Here is a 21584-nt window from a genome sequence, read left to right on the forward strand (position 1 = left end):
TTTAATATATTGTTGGATCTGGTTGGCTAGTATCTTGTTTAGAATTTTTGCATCCATGTTCATCAGAGAAATTGGTCTATAGTTCTCCTTTATAGTGGGTTCTTTGTCTGGTTTTGGAATCAAGGTAATGCTGGCCTCATAGAATGTTTGGTAGTTTTCCTTCTATTTCTATTTTTTGGAACAGCTTCAAAAGAATAGGTGTTAACTCTTCTTTAAATGTTTGGTAGAATTTCCCTGGAAAGCTATCTGGCCTTGGACTCTTGATTTTTGGGGAGAATTTTGATTACTAATTTGATTTCTTTCCCGGTTATGGGTTTGTTCAAACTTTCTGTTTCTTCATGTTTCAGTCTTGGTAGTTTATATGTTTCTAGGATTTGTCCATTTCTTCTGGATTGCCCATTTTATTGGCATATAATTGCTCATAGCATTCTCTTATTATTGGTTGTATTTCTACAGTGTTGGTTGTGATCTCTCCTCTTTCATTATTGATTTTATTTACTTGGGTCCTTTCCTTTTTCTTCTTGATCAAACTGGCTAAGGGTTTATCAATTTTGTTAATTCTTTCAAAGAATCAGTTCCTGGTTTCATTGTTCTGTTCTACTGTTCTGTTTTTATGTTTTTATTTTGATAGCATTGATTTCTGCTCTAATCGTTTTATTTCCCATCTTCAGCTGGTTTGGGGTTTTATTTGCTGTTCTTTTTCCAGCTCTTTAAGGTGAAGGGTTAGGTTGTGCATCTGAGACCTTTCTTCCTTCTCTAGAAAAGCCTGGATTGTTATATACTTCCCTGTTATGACCACCTTTACTGCATCCCAAAAGTTTTGGGCTGTGGTGCTGTCATTTTCATTTGCTTCTATGTACTTTTTAATTTCTTCTTTAACTTTTTGGTTAAACCATTCATTCTTTGGTAGATTGTTTTTTAATCTCCAAGTATTTGTTGTCTTTCTAAATTTTTTCCTGTGGTTGATTTTGAGTTTCATAGCATTGTGGTCTGAAAATGTGCACGGTATGATCTTGATCTTTTTGTACTTGCTGAGGGCTGATTTGTGTCCCAGTATGTGATCTATTCTGGAGAACGTTCCATGTGCACTTGAGAAGAATGTGTGTTCTGCTGCTTTAGGATGAAATGTTCAGCATATATCTGTTAAGTCCATCTGGTCCAGTGTGTCATTCAAAGCCATTGTTTCCTTGTTGACTTTCTGCTTAGATGATCTGTCCATTGCTGTAAGTGGGGTGTTGAATTCTCCTACTATTTATGGTATTATTATCAATGTGTTTCTTTATGTTTGTGATTAATTGATTTATATATTTGAGTGTTCATGTTGGGGGCATAAATGTTTACAATTGTTAGATCTTCTTGGTGGATAGAACCCTTAATTATGATATAATGCCCTTCTTCATCTCTTGTTACATCCTTATTTTAAAACCTAGATTTTCTGATGTAAGTATGGCTACTCTGGCTTTCTTTTGGTGGCCGTTAGATCATAGATGGTTCTCCATCCCCTTACTTTCAATATGAAGGTGTTTTTAGGCCTAAAATGGATCTCTTGTAAACAGCATATAGATGGTGGATCTTGTTTTCTTATCCTTTCTGTTATCCTATATCTTTTTTTTTGAAGCATTGAGTCCACTGACATTTAGAGTGAGTACTGAAAGATATGAATTTATTGCCATTATGTTGCTTGTAGTGTTCGGTTTCTGGTAGTGTTCTCTAGTCCTTTCTAGTCTCTGGTGCTTTTGGTATTTTTGTTTTGTTTTGCCTTTTCTCCCTTCAGAGAGTCCCCCCCTAATTTTCTTGCAGGGCTGGTTTAGTGGTCACAAACTCCTTTAGTTTTGTCTGGGAAACTCTTTATCTCTTTTTCTATTTTGAATGACAGCCTTAATTCTTGGCTGCATTTTTTTTCTGATTCAGCACATTGAATATATCCTACCACTCCTTTCTGGCCTGCCAGCATCCTAATTTTCTAATCTTCTATACTACTCTTGGCTTTTTCATTGTACCTTTCCAACCCTCATAATGAGATTTAAAAAATTTAGCTGCACTATTTTTCTATTTCAAGAGTTCTTTATCTTGATTTTTGATTTTTTTAAAAAATATTTTATTTTTAAGTAATTTCTATACCCCTTGTGGGGCTTGAATTCACAACCCATGCTCCACTGACTGAGCCAGCCAGGTGCCCTGGTTTCTAATACTATATTTTTTCTTTCTTGTTTTCATGGATGCAATATCTGTCTTTAACCTTTAGCATATTAAGTGTGGTTTGATATTGATCTTCTGTGTTCTGTATTCACTCAACCATTTGTTCAGCAAATGCTTCTTGAATACCTGCTATGTGTCTGGCATTATTTCATGCTTAGAGATACAGTACTGCATACAACATGGTCCCTGCTTTCATGGAATGTTTATCCAAGAATTTTTTTAGCCTGAGACATTTATTGAGAATGAGATGGCATGGGTACTTAGAGGAGAGAGATGAAGAGTTAACTTTAGGAAATGTATTAGTTTGCTGTTGCTGCTGTAACACATTACCATTAACTCAGTGGCTTAAAACAACAGAAATTTATTCTCTAATGGTTCTGGAGGTCACAAGTCCAAAATTTGTTTTACCAAGCCTGCATCAAGGAATAGGCAAGGCTACATGTGCTCCCTAGGGAGGTTCTAATGGGGAATCTTTGGCCTTAACTTTTCCAGATTCTAGAATTTCACTCCTTCCATCCTTTGGCTGGCCCTTTCCACCATCTTCAAAACCAACAGCCTTGAGTTTTACTTTAGGCATCATTAGTCAATATGTCAATGCCTTCTTCTCTTATAAGGACATTTGTGATTACATTTAGGGCCATTTAGGATAATCCAGGATAATCTCCCCATCTCAAGATCCTTAACATACAAGGTAACATTTACTGGTGCCGGAAATTAGGACTTGAAAATCTATACAGTCCATCATTTAGCCTCTATAGGCACTTTGAATTTGAGACACTTCTTAGACATTCAAGTAGAATGTCAAGTGGCAGCTGGTATGTTAATTTGGAATGAAGGAAAAGGTCAGGGATAATCATCAGTTTATAGATAATATTCAAAGTTACAGGTTGGGGCACCTGGGTGGCTCAGTCAGTTAAGCATCTGACTTCAGCTCAGGTCACGATCTCACAGTCCGTGAGTTCGAGCCCCACATCGGGCTCTGAGCTGATAGCTCAGAGCCTGGAGCCTGCTTCAGATTCTGTGTCTCCTCTCTCTCTGCCCCTCCCCTGCTCATGCTCTGTCTCTCTATGTCTCAAAAATAAATAAAAACATTTAAAAAAATTTTAAAGGCACAGGCTGAATGAGATCACTTAGCAAATAAATACAGAGAAGGAATTGAGGATTACTAAGCATGGGTAATTCCAAGTAGATGTTGGAAAGCGAGGAGAAACTAATAAAGTAGACTAGTGAGTAAAAGCTAGTGAGGTAAGAGGAGAACCAAAAAAGAAAGAAGGGTGATTCTGGGACTATCAAGAAGAAAGTAAGTGAGAAACTGTATGAAATTGATAATAGAATCAGGAAACTTGATGTCCTTAGTGATCTAATTGCAGTTTTGGTGGTCTGGTCATTGCCTGACTTGAAATGGGCTGTTAAGAATGGGAGCAGAGAAAATAATATAACAATAATAGATAGCCCTTCTGAGAGTGTGGTGTAAGGGAGCAAGAGGCACAGAGCAGAGTAGCAGGAGCAAAAGTCGGTGTCGAGATTTTTTTTTAAAATCAACTTTATTAAGGTATAATTTCCATGTAATAAAATGTACCTATTATAAATTTACAGTTTGATGAGTTTTTTACACCTGGGTAACCACCACTGCAATCCAGATTTATAACATTTCCATCATCTCCAAAACTTCTGTATACTCTTGCAGTCAGTCTGCCCCCATGCCAGGTAACCGCTGATTTTCTTTGTCATAGTGGATAAGTTTTGCCTGTTCTAGAGTTGCGTATAAGTGGACTCATGCACTATGCAGTCAGTTTCTTTTGTTCATCATGTTTTTGAGATCCATCCTCTTGTGTCTGCCTCTATTGCTTTTTATTGCTGAGAGGTATACAGATATATCACCTTTGATTATCCATTTATCCATGGACATTTGGGTTATTGGGACATTCTGTCTTGGAGCTATTATGAACAGAACTGTAATAAAACTCATACACAAGTGTTTGTATAGAGGTAGGTTGTCATTTATCTTGAGGAAATATTTAGGAGAGCAGTTACTGGGTTCTATGGTATTTTATGTTGATTTTAAAAAGTATATGGTCAATTGGCAAGTGGTTGTACCATTTTACAATCCCACTAGCAATGTTATGAGAGTTCTACATCTTTGTCAACACTGATATTGTTACTTTTTAAAATCGTAGCCATTCTAGTGAGTGTATAATGGTATATAATTGATATTTATTTATTTATTTATTTATTTATAGTTTACTTATTATTTACTTAGAGAGAGAGAGAGAGAGCGAGCGAGCAGGGGGGGGGGGGGGGGGGGCTGAGAGAGAGAGAGAAAGAGAATCCCAAGCAGGCTCTGCCCTGTCAGCATGGAGCCCAACCGGGGGCTCGATCCTATAAACTGAGAGATCACGACCTGAGCCGAAATCAAGAGTCGGATGCTTAACAGACTGAGCCACCCAAGCACCCCTCATTGAGATTTAATTTGAAATTCCCTAATGATTAATGATGTTCAAAATATTTTCATGTGTCTATTTGTTATTTGTTTATCTTCCTTTGTGAATTACCTATTGAAGTATTTTGCTGGTTAAAAAAAATGGGTTATGTGTCTTCTTTTTTTTTAATTTTCATTTTTTATATTTTAGAGACAGCACAAGCAGGGGAGGGGCAGAGGGAGAGAGAATCTTTTTTAATTTTAATTTAATTTATTTTTAAATTTACATCCAAATTAATTAGCACATGGTGCAACAATGATTTCAGGAGTAGATTCCTTAATGCCCCTTACCCGTTTAGCCCATCGCCCCTCCCATGACTCCTCCAGTAACCCTCTGTTTGTTCTCCATATTTAAGAGTCTCTTGGGGCGCCTGGGTGGCGCAGTCGGTTAAGCGACCGACTTCAGCCAGGTCACGATCTCGCGGTCCGTGAGTTCGAGCCCCGCGTCGGGCTCTGGGCTGATGGCTCAGAGCCTGGAGCCTGTTTCCGATTCTGTGTCTCCCTCTCTCTCTGCCCCTCCCCCATTCATGCTCTGTCTCTCTCTGTCCCCCCAAAAATAAATAAACGTTGAAAAAAAAAAAATTTAAAAAAAAAAAAAAATAAGAGTCTCTTATGTTTTTGTCCCCCTCCCTGGTTTTATATTATTTTTGTTTCCTTTCCCTTATGTTAATCTGTTTTGTATGTTAGAAGTCCTCATATGAGTGAAGTCATATGATTTTTGTCTTTCTCTGAGGTACACACACACACACACACACACACACCACATCTTCTTTATCCATTCATCCATCATTGGGCATTTGGGCTCTTTCCAAACTTTGGCTATTGTTGATAGTGCTGCTATAAATATTGGGGTGCATGCGCCCCTTTGAAACAGCACACCTGTATCCCTTGGACAAATACCTAGTAGTGCAATAGCTAGGTAGTAGGGTGGTTCTCTTTTCAGTTTTTTGAGAACCTCCATACTGTTTTCCAGAGTGGCTGCATCGTTTAGAGGGAGAGAGAATCTGAAGCAGGCTCCATGCTCAGCCTGTTGGGCTCGATCCCACAACCCTGGGATCGTGACCTGAGCGAAAATCAAGAGCCAGACATTCAACCAACTGAGCCACCCAGGAACCCCTGGTTGTTTGTCTTCTTATTGAGAAGAGTTCTTTTCTGGGTACAAATCCTTTGTATATTTTCACCCAAATTGTGGTTGACCTTTGCATTTTTTAATGTGTCTTTCAAAAAAAATTTTTTTAAATTTTAACTTAAAACATATTATCAACTTATTTTTTTAAGGTTGTTCTTTTGTTTTTGTCTTTTATGTTTTGTGTATGAAAAAATCTTTGCCTATCTATGGTGGTAAGAATGTTTTTGTATGTTTTCACTTGAACTTTTATGGTTTTTGCTATTATGAGTAAATTCTGTGCATACAATGAGGTTAATTTTTGTTTATATAGATATCCTTCTGTGATTCTTTTCTCAGAGAATAGCCTTATCATGTTTGTCAAAAATCAACTGACCGTATGTCTAGGGGTCTATTGCTGTTTCATTTTTCTATGTTTATCCTATGTGAACATTAATTCAGCTTATCCTAGGTCTTGAAATTGGGTAGTGTAAGGCTACGAACTTTACTCAAGTGTCTGAAGATCCTTGTCTATCTTCTCATTAAAATGATAATCACTTAAAAGCACATTAGAAGTGGAGATAGAGTACGTGGGCTTAGGGCTATGATCTAACGTTTTCATCGAGAGAATGACTATATCAATATCGGTTGAGTTCTCTCCCCTTTCATGCTGTTCAGTTTCTTTAGATAGGTACATGTTACTATCTTTCCTACAGAGTATATGTCTCCCAGCAGCAGGGTAAGGGGATGTACACCCAACATTTACTAGGAAGGCCTTCCTTCATCCCTGAAGCTCCATGTTTCAGCCCAACCCTCCACTAGCTGCTACTTGTAAGTCTCTCTGCTCTATTTTCTTCAGAGATTAAACTTCCAGTCTCCTAAGCAATGGGAGGACAGCCAGGGCCTGTTTGCAGAGAAGTAAGGAAAGGATAAGGGCCCTTAGTGTCTGATCACTCCTTTCTTTGTATACAGATTTTCCTTCTTAGGTTTCATTCCACTTCCTGGTTCCTGGTGCGTCCACTCCTTAGCCTTTCCGAGGTACTGTGGGTGATTTGGCTCTGTTTTTAAAATAATTTTTCTCTTAGATACTGGATTTTCTCACTTACTGGAAGTCATATCTTCCCCATTTTTTTCTTTGTCTTTGTGCATTTTTAGTTCCTGTAATTTATTTTAGTGGCACTTCAAAAGGTGGTAGATAAGTGCCATTCTTCATTTCACCCTGCTATGTCAGATGTACCTTTAAGGTAAAGCTCTTTATTTTTTTAATTGAATTGAATTGTTATTACAGTTTATTTATTTTGACAGAGAGAGAGAGTGTGAGAGCGAGAGAGTGCATGCATATGCACATGTGTGTGCAAGCTGAGGAGGGACAGAGAGAGAGGGAGAGAGAGAATCCCAGGCAGGCTCCACACTGTCAGCACAGAGCCTGTCACAGGGCTCAAACGAACTGTGAGATCATGACCTGAGCCGAAATCAAGATGCTTAACTGACTGACAAACCCAGGCGCCCCGGTTTGTTATCCTTTAAAGGATGCTTTGTAAAATGCCTGTTGCTGACTACCTGATAATGACTTATTTTTCTACTTGCTCATTGTCATTGTCCTGCTCTCCAACCTGCAAATTCTGGGTTGGGTACCTTTGGGCCCTGCTTCTGGGTTCTGAGTTCTTTGTTCTTCTGATGTTGCACCAGTGGTATTGCATGGTGGTGACAGATGTTGCTTGGGTGATTTCTATGCCTTTTGGTATAAAGAATAACTTCTTAGCTAGAAATGATTTTCCCAGAAGCATAGACAACATTAAACATCACCTTAGACTTGAGCAGGTCTGCAGGATTTTTCCTACTTTCACGGAGTCTGCGTATGCATATTCCCTGTTTTAAACGTTGTGTGTAACTCACATCACCTAGAGCCCTTGTTCCTTTCATATCTAGTAAGTTTACTTGAGTGCCTTGAAACCATGGTCTGTAGAAATCTATCACCAGCAAGATTTCTGAAAATTCACAAGGAGCTCGCATTTGGAAGGTCTCTGACAACTGCATCTGTGTTTTTCTTCTGGCTACGTTGCTACAGCCTAGATGTGAATTGAGACCTCTCCAAATTCCAAAGCACCACCCTCACTCAAAGCATCTGTAAGTATTGAATTGAAAAGGGTTTTCACTGAGTAGAGGGTGACTTGAGAATAATTTGATTTGGGGAGAGGTTGAGTGGAGAAAAGTTTGAATTGTACAGAGATTAAGTTTCATTAAGATTGAGTTCTGCAGATAACTAATTGAATAGCATGGTAGTGGATTTGAGTAACATATGGTTGGATTAAGGGTCATATTTCACATAGTAGAGTAAACAAACAAAAGTCCACAATAAATTCTCCAGAATCCTTTTGGGCCCCTCCTTTTTTGGCTGGCAAGGGGCTTTCTGTGTCTTTCTAAAGGGAAAAGGGGGAAGGGCTTTATCACAAGTATTCTCCTTGCTCTCTTTCTTTCCCTTTCTTTTTCTCCTCTGCCCCCTCCACTCATTCTTTTTCTTTTTCTTTTTCTTCTTCTTCTTCTTCTTCTCCTTCTTCTTCTTCTTCTTCTTCTTCTTTTTCTTCTTCTTCTTCTTCTTTTTCTTCTTCTTCTTCTTTTTCTTCTTCTTCTTCTTCTTCTTCTTCTTCTTCTTCTTCTTCTCCTTCTTCTTCTTTTTCTTCTTCTTCTTCTTCTTCTTTTTCTTTTTCTTCTTCTTCTTCTTTTTCTTCTTCTTCTTCTTCTTCTTTTTCTTTTTCTTTTTCTTTTTCAGAGAGAGATGGAGGGGGGAGAGAGAGGGAACAGAGGATCCAAAGCTGGTGAGCTGACAGCAGAGAGCCCGATTTGGGGCTTGAACTCCTGAACCTTGAGATGAGCCATGAGGTCGTGACCTGAGCCAAAGTCGGATGCTTAACCAACTGAGCCACCCAGGTGCCCCTCCTCCACTCATTCTAAAACAACAAAGAAACTCCTTTCCTTGTTTGTCTTACAGCAATTTCAAGCTCTTCTTGGACAGCCATATCCTTACTGTTTGAATTTATACTCTGAGTGCTCATCAAAGTGTTTCTCAGAGACTATTCCATTTCTAGGAGGGTATGATAAAAGCTGCTACAATGATACTTTTTTCCTACCCTGTTACATTAAAGTTAACTAGTGATAAATTACTCTCCCTTCTTTCTTTCTGGAGTTCATTGAACAGAATGCCAGGAGTGTATTAGTCAATATTGACGTGGAGGACAAAAAAGAAAGGTCAACATGTGCTCTTTGGAGAACACTAAGGCAGATATACTTGTCTGTCAGCCTGTATTGGTATAGTCCTCTGTGGTTCCAATCAGTGAACTGGTTTTTTGTTTTTGTTTTTAATGGAAATATAATGAAAAGATGCTGCAATACTTTACTGTCACTATACCACACATGTAAACCTCTGCATATGTATTTATGGAGTTATAAAATCCCCCTGGGTAAGCCTGCAAGTAGCTGAAGTAACAGTTCCCGCATTAGATCTAAAATTCCAAAGCAAATTAATGTAACAGGCAATGAATGTTTACTAGGTGCTTAGCACTGTGCTGGATAGAAAAGATGTATGAGTCCCAGTTCTTTCCTTCAGGGAATTTCAGAATCTTACTAGTGGAGTAAGACATAAGCAGAACTAATTTTAGATAATATGCAAGAGCATAAACTTAAGGGTGAAATCGTGGGGGTAAAGCTCTATGTTATGGGACTTTGGAGAAGGGTTGTTATGGTTTCCTCAAACTGAGAGCCTGTGGGAGGGAAGTGGGGCTTCAGCTGTGCCCCAGTGAGAGGTGATGGGCGTATCAGGAGAGGACAGGGTTCGTACAGAGCTAGGTTTGGGGGGATGGTTGAAAGAGGGTGAGGAACAGTTAAGAAGATGAGATCTGTGGTGGAGGAGTATTTCTTGGGGAACACTAATGGTTGAGGTCAGCTAGGTCAGGGGAGCATTGACCGGGTTCTAGGGCAAAGAGACGGCGTTGTCACACAGAGAGGAAGAAGCCGCCAGGATCGGACTATACAGGAAGAACAAGCAATGATGAAATTAACTGTATAGATACATTTCCCAGTGTTGCACAACTCTGTTTGATTCCACAATGCTTACAGGTCTTCCTCAGCAGAAGGAGGGAGAAGGAACTTTTCCTTTCTCAGCAAGAAGGATGTGAAAGGAAAACATTTTTTTAAGAACTTAAATTAATTTGTTTTGCATAATGATGTGGATTAAAATAAAAAATTGCTGTTGACTCTGTGCCAACTGTGCCTGCCTGTGTCTGTTGAGTTGTCAGTCCACCTTGCAATGAAATCCATTTAAAAACTTATTTTCTCTTCAAGAGGAGCGGGCTCGTGAGGCTTATTCTGCGATGCTGATGAAGTCTCCAGGGAGGTGCTCGTGCCATCGGAGACCAGCAGCAACTAGTCCCTCAGAGTGAGGAAGTTTCTCCTGTTCGCTCTATTCTTTGTGTATATTCTAATAGTTCTTTAACAAAAGGCTTATCTTGTTTTGTTTGTTTGAAGGACTGAAGTGTACTTACAATTGCATTTCAGTCTTTTCAGAAGAGTCTGGCAGACTGAGGAGGCTGGAGATGGTTGGAGGAACCTGGCTGCAAGGATGAAAAGGCCAGTTTTGACCTTCAGAGGCTCTCAGAGCTCTTACTTTTTAAGAACCCATCCCAAGTCATTCTGACACGTGAAAATGCACCCGTGTCCTACGATACATTTCCTTAATGTGGAAATATTATTTGAGCTGATGTAATGTTACATTTGGTAAACATTTTATTTGAGTTTATAGATTTTAATTTTGCAGGTTTGAAAAAATTTTGGAACAAATACCTTAAAAAAAATTTTTTTTTTTTTTAATTTATTTTTGGGAGAGAGAGAGAGCATGAGCAGGGGAGGGGCAGAGAGAGACGGAAACACAGAATGTGAATCAGGCTCCAGGCCCTGAGCTGTCAAGACACAGCCCGACACGGGGCTCGAACTTGTAAAGCCGCGAGATCATGATGTGAGCTGAAGTCAGCCAGCCGCTTAACCAACTGAGCCACCCAGGCACCCCCGGAACAAATACTTTTTTTTGGTCTGTGCTAGGTCTCAATATTTGCAGAGGCTATTGGCCAGATAGCTGGAAGGCCATGGGCACTGTGTCTCTAATGCCCAGTGGCTAAAAAACCCTGCAGGGAGGGCCCTTTGCGAGAGTTTTCTGTGGAGGAGGAGGAGAGGCTGCCATCCCAACGCAGACGCTAGTAGTGGGCATGAGGACCCTGGGGCTGGCACTTGTACCCCTCCCCTCCCAGCACCACCTCCCTCAGTTCCCATGGGCTCAGGGAGAAAGAGGAGAAGTGGCTTCTGTATGTGTTCCCTGAGAAACCCGTTTCAGCTGACTCTTCAGCCCGCCCCCCCCCCCCCCCCCCCCCGCCCAGCCCCAACCCACTTCCTAGAGTTGCACATGGTGGACACAGAGCTTGCTTCTCCCTCCTCACTTCTGTATTCCTGTATTCCTGCAGCCAGAATCGAGAGTCTGTGCTGGGCAGATCCTCAGGGATCTGGGCCCGGGCGGAGGGGCTGTTCCCAGTGCCATGGTGTGGCTGCCGAGGCAAAAGTATCACAGGGGAAGGAGTGGGCTTAGATTTAGCAAGGAGGAGGAGAGGCGATGGTCAGAATGGACTGGAGAGCATGCGAGAGCCCCTCTGGAGAAGTGCAGAAAGAATTCAGAGGAACTTTGTGAGGGATTGGATTCCTGCCCAAGTGGTATGGAGAGGCTAACAAGCCTATCACCTCTTGACACTGAGGTGTTAATGTTGGTGAGATCTCATCTGTAGCCATTGGCTGGGGAGGTTGGGGGCACACTCCGGGCCCATTTCTACTGGCCTGCTTTCTTGACGTCTTTCCTTCTAGCACTTGGGGCTCATTCATTCATTGAACATGCTTCAAATTACATGTTAGATGCACAGATGAATAGTCTGTATGCCTCGCTTTTAAATTATTCTTGAATTCACGGGCAGGGATCTGGGAATGTAAGTCTGTGCTTGGAAATTGTTGGCAGAGTAGCTCCAAACACTGCCTGGGGCAGGAAATAATGGCTAAAGGATTTTAGGGGAGTTTTGAGTTAGCTCTTAAAGGAAGGATAGGAGCTCAACAAGTTCATGGGTGGGGTACATTGTACCCAGGAGCACAGGTTCATCTCCATAGCAACCATAGTAACAAGCACGTATTGAAAATTTAGTAGGTGCCTGGCATCTTCCTAAACCCTTTACAGACATTATTTCATTTACTCTATCAGAATTCATAGACTGGAAGGTACTTTGCAAGTAAATGTTGACGGAGATGATAGATATTTTCTCTAACTTTTTAAAAAATGTTTTATTTATTTTTGAGAGAGAAAGAGAGAGACAGAGTGCAAGTGCGAGAGGGGCAGAGAGAGAGGGAGACACAGAATCCGAAACGGGCTCCAGGCTCTGAACTGTCAGCACAGAGCCCGACACGGGGATAGAACTCGTGAACCGCGAGATCATGACGTGACCCGAAGTCAGACACTTGACTGACTGAGCCATCCAGGTGCCCCTCTAACTTTGCTTTTGAACCCTTTAAATGGCTTAACCAAGCCATTACTTTTTCTGTTACCTGCCTGTAGCATTGCATTTTATTCGTTTTCTTACCAACATATTTACACATCTGTGTTTTATCCATTACTGTCTAGCCCACTCCGTTGGCAATTAACCACACTCCCTCTTGGCATCTCTCTTGGATGGTGGAATTTGTCAAGTGTATGTCTCTTCCCTGCAGTAAGACCATAGGTTCCTTCCTTTGTGACCCCAATTAGAGTCACATCCAAAGTAGGTATTTTTTTTTTTTTAGGACTTCTTACCACTTTGTCAAATTTTGTCTAAAAACTGTAAAGCAAAGGAGTGTGATTTTTTTTTTAAGACACAGAACAAAAACTTCACATGTCTTACACGGCAGCCATGTGGTGTACATCCAGTGCCCAGTTTACAAACTCTAATATAGAACATATTTGAAAAGGCTCCCAGCTAATCCACACTGAGAATATCTATGCGCTTTTAGGGGGATTTTGGCAAGGGTGTTTCTTTTCCGGAACAGGTGGTGAAGCTAAATTTGTGTGGTGTGCCTGACATACTTGGAGCCTGATATTAAAAGACTTCAGTGGCTGTAATGAACAGTTCTTCCCTTCTTTGTTTACAGGGAATCGGGACTTTCTCTGGGGTGTTGGGTTTCTGTTTCTGCCCACGGGCTGGCTGGAAACTGTTCTTGGCCTTACATTCTTCCACAGGGACAAACAGCTGGGCTGATGGCGTTGGGAAGCCTTGCTACTTGGCTGTGACATGTGGTCCTTAGTTCTGACATTGGGGTCAGACTTGATTTCAGTGATTCCTTCAGGTCACCAGGAACAAGAGAAATTTCTGTAATTTCTTCCAGATCCCCCTGTTTATGTTACAGTGCTTCCGCACAGTGTTCCAGGGTGGCAAGGTGGCAGGGAACGGGGTGAGGGTGCAGGCAGGGCATCAGTTAAAACAGGGGAAGAGTGCTTACTTGGCTGGATTTGAAAAGCAGGACTTCCGGCATTTGTTTGTTTCCGCTAAAGCAAACTAACGCCCCCAATTCCACTCATGATGGAAAGTGAGGCTTTCCTGCTGACGAGTGCTGCTTGCAAGGACTCAGGTCCTTGAAGCAAGCCAGATTTGGTTCTTTCAAAGTGTAGATTTTAGACAGGCTTCCTTCCAAGGTCAGGCTCCAGGGTGCTACTGGGAACCGGGTGGTAGCAATGCCTTTGGTGAGTGGGATGAGAGGTACCCACAGTCCCGGTGCCGCCTCTTGGGACTTCAGCTGGGAAGTGTCAGAGACACAGTGTTTATCTCCATGGGCTGTTGACAGTGAGTGGTTGCTTCCCACGGCAAACCTGAGTCCAGCTCTGATCTGCAACTGTCAGAATCGTGCTTGCATAATGGGGGTTTGTGGGATGCCTCTCTGTCCTTCTAGCTGTTTATTGGCTTTTAATTCAAGACCAGGAGGCCTGAGCTTTCAGCATGACGTGGCACAGGTTTCTTCTAGGCATTGAAGAGTGAACATTCGTTTGCGTTTAGCACTCTCTGGACGCCAGCCTGACCTCCTTGTGATACACTTTCTCCTTTTGGTTTTTGCGGGCGGCACCGTGTAGTCCATGAGTACCTGGGCTTTAGATCCATACAGATTGGGGTTCACGTAATGGACTCTGGTATTTCATGATGTGACCGGATCACGAATTAGTTGTGATACAGATTCAGCTGTTGTAGCAAAGGACACAGTAAGGTGGCTTCAACAGAATAGAAGCTTGTGTCCCTTCTGCATAACAGAGTACGTGCTTCAGGGTTGATGAGACAACTTTATGGCATCTCCTTTCTTGTTGTTCTATCAGCTTCTATTTTCTGGTCCAAGACGTTGCTCCAGCTCCCACTGCCAAATCTGCGTCCCAGACAGTAGGGAGGGTTGAGTGGTTGTGAATCGCAGAGTCAGGAGATGGATGCTAGAACATCTAAGAAGAAAGGAGCTCCCGGCATCCTTTGAGGGTGTTGTGGCCTTCAGCAATCAGTGAGGGACACTGACGTTTGGTATGTGATAAAGCTAGAAGTCTTCTACTTCTGAGTTGCTCTGATTTTTAGAACAAACTAATTTTGTTGCATCTGAGACCTTGATGTGAAATCTATGCCTCTTTCCTGACGGTTTTCATTATTCTGGTTGATTACAGTTGCCATCCATTCTCACTGCGTAAGTTTTGTCTTTAATAATTAAAGGTTTATTGTCATTGCATGGCCTAGAACCACAAGCCAGACTGCAACACTGGTCCAGGGTGCCAACTGTTGCCTGGATCTGTGGCCTAAGGAAACACGGGCGCAGCAGTGAGACCACACAGAATGAAAGCATCCTCCACAGACGTGCCCACATGGGGAGGGGCAGCGGAGGGTCAAGGAAGGTCTCCCTAACCCCTGAAAGGTATGGAAGCTGACGGCCTCTGAGGCTGCCACGCAGCTTGGAGCCAGTTCTGATCCTGCCCAGCTGAGTTGTTTTCCGCATCTTATATGGTGAAATAATTTGGTGACTTGTAATGAACATTCTTTAAAAATGGAAATAGAATAGAAAACACCAGAGTGCATCATAGATAGTAAGAGAAATGTGTGGTATTTATTTTTATTATATATCTCTATATGTGTGTGTGTGCTGAGTCATGAGGGAAATGTTTTTCTTATCATGGGTCATGGTCAAAAGAAGTAGGAAAGCTCTCGCTCTAGCCCACGATGTACCATGTTATCACTGCAGAGCCATTTTTCTGTGGTTTGTTTTAATTTTTCTCTGATCCATATAAGACTCTGATGATGGGGAGGTAGGCATTTCTGAGTTTTGTCATCTGTATCTGCCTCTTTTCACAAGATGGACTGATGTCACCATAAAGGCTGGATAACACAACCAGCTGCATGCCACAAATAATTGTTGAGCATGAATTGCACGCAGACACTGTGCTTGGTGGTAAGGGAGGTGCCTAAAACCCTGTGCTTCCCTCCAGAGACTCAGAAACTAGTGATGGTGGCAACGGAGAATTCAACCACAAGACTCACCCAAGTAGAAAATATAATTAAACGTTGATCTAATTGTCATGACTTCACTTTCACATTTTAGTTCAGAATTAAAAATTCAGTTAAATGAAAATTTTAATTCAGGTAATTAAAATATTCTTATTGCCAAGATATCAATTATTTTTATCAGATACTCTTTCAATTTGAAAAGGTTTGAAATTTGGCGTGGGCAGAGGTTTGGTACGGTAGGTACTTATGCATTGCTGATGGGGATATAAGCTGGTATTGTCCTTTTGGAGAGCAATTAATGGGCAATAATTGGCTTAAAAATACAGTCTTTGTAGTAATTCCATTTCTAGTTTTCTGTTAAAAAAATCAGATATTTGGGGGCGCCTGGGTGGCTCAGTCGGTTGAGCGTCCAACTTCAGCTCAGGTCACGATCTCGCGGTCCGCGAGTTCGAGCCCTGCGTCGGCTCTGGGCTGATGGCTCAGAGCCTGGAGCCTGCTTCCGATTCTGTGTCTCCCTCTTTCTCTGTCCCTCCCCCGTTCATGCTGTGTCTCTCTCTGTCTCAAAAATAAATAAACGTTAAAAAAAATTTAAAAAAAATCAGATATTTGGATAAAAATTAATATGTAAATATATTTATTGAAGCTGTTTTTTACAGTAAAAAATTAAAAACAACCAATGATTCATAAAGGGAATTTAAGTTAAGAGATACTACGTATTGCTAAAGTCATATTTTCAAAAAGTGTGTAAAGATACTGGTGTTTACATGTAATATAAATGGCAAAAGTAGGGTCAAATACTAAACAGGCAGTATGATCACAATTCTGAAAACCAAATAAAAAACAACTCTATTTGTGCACAGGAGAAAAACAGAAAGCCCATCAACGTGTTAGGTGTTTAGCCTCCACAGATTGTAGGGTTTGGGTGATTTCTGTTATCTTCCTTCAAAGTTTAATACATTTTGTGCAGTATACACTTTTTCGTTTTATAATCATAAATAAATAGTATTTTACAAAAAACTACAAAATTACATCAATGCTAACATGCTAAGTCAAGTATATTAATTTTAGAAGAGCCTTCCAAGGACTATAATACATCTTTTTGGATTTCGTGGGTAGTCCTAATATTTGCCTCCTTCCTTCACTTTGCCATTGGGGGAGATGTTTGCCATGGCAAGAGAAATGGTTAGGACAGTCACTTGTTTCCTTTTCTAAATTTAGTTTTTAAGAAGAATAGAATGTGAAATGTCTGCTAAGCAGTTGGCCCCATCTGTATACCTACTTACATTTCTTGGAATCCATTGGACTTGGATGGCTAGACCAGGACTAACCAGAAGACCTTCACATGTCATGGGACAAAAACAAGCACTGGGACCAAGCACGTGTATAGATTATTTAATGACTCTCCACCCAGGTCAACTTTGACCCAAGAAAGACTAAATTTCCTTTGAAAGAAGATTACATATATACAATATATACATGATATCTATCTATCTATCTAGATATATGACATATGTAATATATGTTATATATTTTTGGCAAACTCTCTAAAGACAGAAAATGACAACTTCTAACAGTGATTAAGCACTTCTTTAAGGTCAATACTCTAATAGTTCAACTAAATTCACTTGTATTACCTCATTTAATTCTCACAGCACCCCATTACGTAGTTCCTACTACTATCCCTGTTTCATATACAAGGCATCTAATATCTAAAGAAGCTAAGTAACTTATCCAGAGTCCTATGAACAGCAGGTTCCAGAGCCAGGCCCAGACCCAAGGGAGGCTAGAGTCCAAGTTCTTGGACTCTGCTGTTCAGCATTCCTGTGTGTGCCCTCTGAGACCCACGGCAACATTTGCATATGGGCTAGGTAATCGTTTTTAAGAATTTCAGTGTCAGAAGAGACTTTCTATCATGAGACTATTGCTATTATGACTAAATTATTCTGAATTGATTAGTAATGCCAGATGCCTTCAGGTTCATTCTATTAAAATTAGCTTTGCATATTTCTGCCCTATACTCAGTGAAACTCCTGTTTTAATCTCCTTTCAAATCCAGAAAGAAAAAAAAAAGCAAAATCATTTTATTGCCAGTAAAAATCTTCTAGGTTTAGTCAAAGCAAGTTATAATTTCTGGTGCTCCTGGGCTCATTAGTTCTTCCAGATGGTGCATGTAAACATGGCAGGAGCTGCAAATTGTGTGGAGGCCGAAATGTAAATCAAGAAATAAGTATTCATTATAATTTGTATGACAAATGGAAAGGCTATAAAGCGAAACAGTGCATTGCTCAATGAATTTCATTCCATTACTTTTGGGATCCTCCAGAGACTATTTTTGGAAATGGACTTCCCTGATTTTGTCAAGGTCAATTGTCATTATAGTGTTTAGAGGAGTCCTAACCATAGTTCAGATATATTTGGGATATTGTAGTTGCTTTTTTTTTTTTTTTTCCTGCTCTTGATGGTCGATGGGCTGATTATAGTTCTATGAGAAGAAAAGGGAGAGAGGAAATGTTACCCTAAAATTTTGAGGGTTGTTTGAAAAGAAATAGGAGGCTAGTTGCAAATGTTTCCAAGCCCACTGCAGCGGAAGTGATGGTGTCCTGCCCAGAATCCCCCCTCCCTAGAACAGAGGTTCTCATTCCACTGTCCTGCTGGGAGTATTGATGGCTGGCAATTCTCAACCGAGGCCCTGAAGAGTTCTTCCTAGTCCAAGGTCACGTGTCTTCTAGGCAGGTCATATCTATTGATATGGAAGATAGGGGTCTAGGCTACCTATCTCACCCTCCACCCCTGCCTCCAGTGAGGACAACTATGAATGGTGACCCTGGTTCCAGAGTTCCTTACAGGGTTTGGCCGAGGCCTTTGTTGCAACTGAATCACAGTTCCACTTTCTACCCAATTTTTAATAACATTTTATCCTCCAACATAAGCAAGAACATGAGGTGGTAGAAAGGGCACCAGACCAGGAATCAATCAGGAGACCCTGAGTGTAATGCAAACCTTGACACTATTAAGTGTTAAGGTCTTGGACAAGTAATTTGTCTTTTTTTTAATGTTTATTTATGCTGAGACAGAGTGAGAAAGAGAGAGAGTGTGCAGGGCAGGGGCAGAGAGAGAGGGAGGGAGAGAGAGAATCTCAAGCAGGCTCTGTGCTGTCAGCATAGAACCCAGTGGGGGGCTTGATCTCATGAAGTGTGAGATCATGACGTAAGCTGAAATCAAAAGCCGGACACTTAACCAACTAAGCCACCCAGGCACCCCAGTAATTTGTCTTTATGTTTCTTATTTTTCTTACCTCTCAGGGGTAAAGCTTGGCCTGGATTAACATTCTTACCCATAGGACTTCCCCCAGTGGGTGTCCTTTGACTCTGAAATTTTACATGTAAGATCTATACATTTTTTTTTTTTTTCTCGCGAGAGGAGCCATAGCTTTCATGCATTTCTCAAAGGGCTCCACAGATGTTTAAGAACAAAAGTCTTAGTTGATTATTGAATCATCCCTGACTCTAGCTAAAAACTGATGCCTCTATGCACAGTATGTGAGTCAAGATGAAAATTATTCAGCATCAGTGTTTCTGTGTAGAATCTGTAGCAAAGAGGAACCTTTACTGACTTTGGCTCTGAGATAGCAGGACTAAGTAGATGTAGACAAGAAATTTCAGGGTAGGGAGAGTGGGAGCAGCTACAGAAATAGGCAGTATTTTTGTACTTCACGGAGGGCATTTGTAGAGAAAGCTTCAGAGAACTCTTTCATTTGATTCTCAGGAGGTGGGGATTGCGAAGCTCTGCTTTAGCAATCTGAGCGTTATCTGCCTGCATCTCAAAAATCATACCTGTAACGACAGCAAGCTGGCCTCCAGCCTAGGGGATTTGAAGAGTACCTCTTTACTTGGTAGCTTAAAAGAGAAGAAATATTCCTCAGAAAGTAGTATTGTAAGGGATAGGACTTCTTCTACAAAAGGGAAAATGTGAAAGGATGCCTCAGAATGTAGCATGGGTAGGATTGTTTCCCACCCTTGGAAGTGGTAACCAGAGGCAGAGAAATCACTCGACGAGGATGTGGGAGGGATTCCTGCCCTAACCCATGGTGGGACTAGGCTATCTTATGGTTGTCTGGGTCTGGGTTTTTCTGAACCTGGTGAGGGATTCTGGTCCATGATCGTTGCATGCGCAAGCTAAAATCAATAGAAGGGCGACAACATTTAAATGCCATACAACGATGAAAATGAGATAATGAAACTAGTCAAGAAATAATATCCAATGTCCCCATGTGGAAACATCTGTCTGTGTCTGTATGACACAAACCTGACGGATCCAGCTGAAATAGAGTTTTTCTGTTCATTTGTGGGTTTTTTTTTTGTTGTTTTTGGTATACATCAATACCTTGTGAAGAAATATTTTGGTGCACACCCAGAGGTGGCTGACATATCTTACTGAATAACAGGAGGCATGGGGCAAAATAGATAGGAGAATAACTTTTTTTCTTGGATTTTCCTGCATAAATAACACTGAGCGCTCTACACCGATGAGCAAGCACCGAGATGAAGCTGTCTTTCTTTATGTTAGAGAAACATTTCTTGCCAATGTGTACCATGTTGCAGTGTTTGTGATCTCTGCCAGTCTCCCAGTGACTTCTTCACTTACCTTGAACAATACAGTGAGCCTACTGAGCTTGTAGGAACTCGTTTCTCCAACTGGAGGTGTGGGGTGCCTGGGTGGCCCAGTTGGTTAAGCGTCTGACTTTGGCACAGGTTATGATCTCGTGGTTCGTGGGTTCGAGCCCCGCATCAGGCTCTGTGCTGACAGCCCAGAGCCTGAGCCTGCTTCAGATTCTGCATCTCCCTTTCTCTCTGTCCCTCACTCACTCATACTCTGTCTCTCTCTAAAAAATAAATAAACATAGAAAGATATTTAAAAAAATAAAACTGGTGGTTTGGTTTTAGGGGCCCAGTATTGATACCTTGGTACAATATTGATACCTTGGTACATTGATCCCCTTGGTACATGGTCTTAGATCTCTTGGGGTCTCTCTGAGGCATTGTATTAGGCTTTCTACCTGTGTCAATTATACCTAATTGCTGGTATTTCACTGAAATTAAACTGTCTTTTTATTTTTTATGAATTTCCAATACTTCTGTCCATTAATCTTCTGTTAGCAAATTCATCTAAGAGCAGGCACGAATGGTTTTCCTTTTCTTTTTTTAAAGTTTATTTATTTATTTTCAGAGAGAGAGAGTGCGCAAGGGGGGAAGGGGCAGAGAGAGGGAGAGAGACAGAATCCCAAGCAGGCTCCATGCTGTCAGTGGGGGTTGAATTTACAAATCATGAGACCATGACCTGAGCCAAGATCAAGAGTTAGATGCCCAACCAACTGAGCCATCCAGGCACCTCCCTTTTCATATTTTTGAAATGAGGTCTACAAGAATCTCTAGAAGCACATCATTTATTTTTACTGAACCTGATTCTTTTAGCCCTGGGTATTACTTTATAGTAGCTTAAGTTAATGAAACTGTCTTTAAAAATTTTTTTAATGTTTATTTATTTTTGAGAGAGAGAGAGAAAGAGCATGAGCAGGGGAAGAGCAGAGAGAGGGGGGAGACACAGAATCTGAAGCAGGTTCCAGGCCCTGAGCTGTCAGCACAGGACCTGACGCGGGGCTTGAACCCACGAACCGTGAGCCCATGACCTGAGCCAAAGTTGAATGCTTAACCGACTGAGCCACCCAGGCACCCTGAAATTGTCTTTAAAAGCAAGTAGTTCTCAATAGAATGTGTTTCTTCTAAATTATGAAGTCATTATGAATATCACATCATCATATATAAGGAGATGGGCTTGCTGACAGATTTGGAAAAGAGTTTCTTCCTGAAATATTCATTAGATCAATTCCTATTTTTGTAACTTTTTTTTGCAGGATACCTCAAAATGTATCAAGCAATACTGGAATAGAAAGTGACTGGGAAACTGCCTGCAGAACCAAAGACATCAAAATGTAGCTATCATAACTCAAGTTAGCTCTTACACTGACCCTGGTTACTGGCAGCAATGGAGGCTTGTTCTTTATATGTATCAACTCGTTGGATTCTCACAACTTCCTCCTGAGGTATTTGTCCCATTTTATGCACAGTAACCATTCCATGAATATTTGCATAAATCTGGTGATTCTTTTTTTCTTTTGCCATCAATCACCTTCCCAACATCATGGTGAGGCCCTTCTCCCCTTCTGTCT

General features: G+C 41.0%; 1 protein-coding gene across 1 annotated transcript in view; it reads left to right on the forward strand.

The window, feature by feature from the left end:
- Positions 1–21584, forward strand: part of FREM1 (FRAS1 related extracellular matrix 1) — a 285770-nt gene that overhangs the window by 12682 nt on the left and 251504 nt on the right. The window contains exons 2-3 of the mRNA XM_047830267.1: positions 10122–10215; positions 21270–21458. The gene's annotated coding sequence lies outside the window, so the exon portion shown is untranslated. The remainder of the gene's footprint in view (positions 1–10121; positions 10216–21269; positions 21459–21584) is intronic.

The sequence above is a fragment of the Prionailurus viverrinus genome, chromosome D4 (genome assembly GCF_022837055.1).
Source record: "Prionailurus viverrinus isolate Anna chromosome D4, UM_Priviv_1.0, whole genome shotgun sequence".
Taxonomy (NCBI): Eukaryota; Metazoa; Chordata; class Mammalia; order Carnivora; family Felidae; genus Prionailurus; species Prionailurus viverrinus.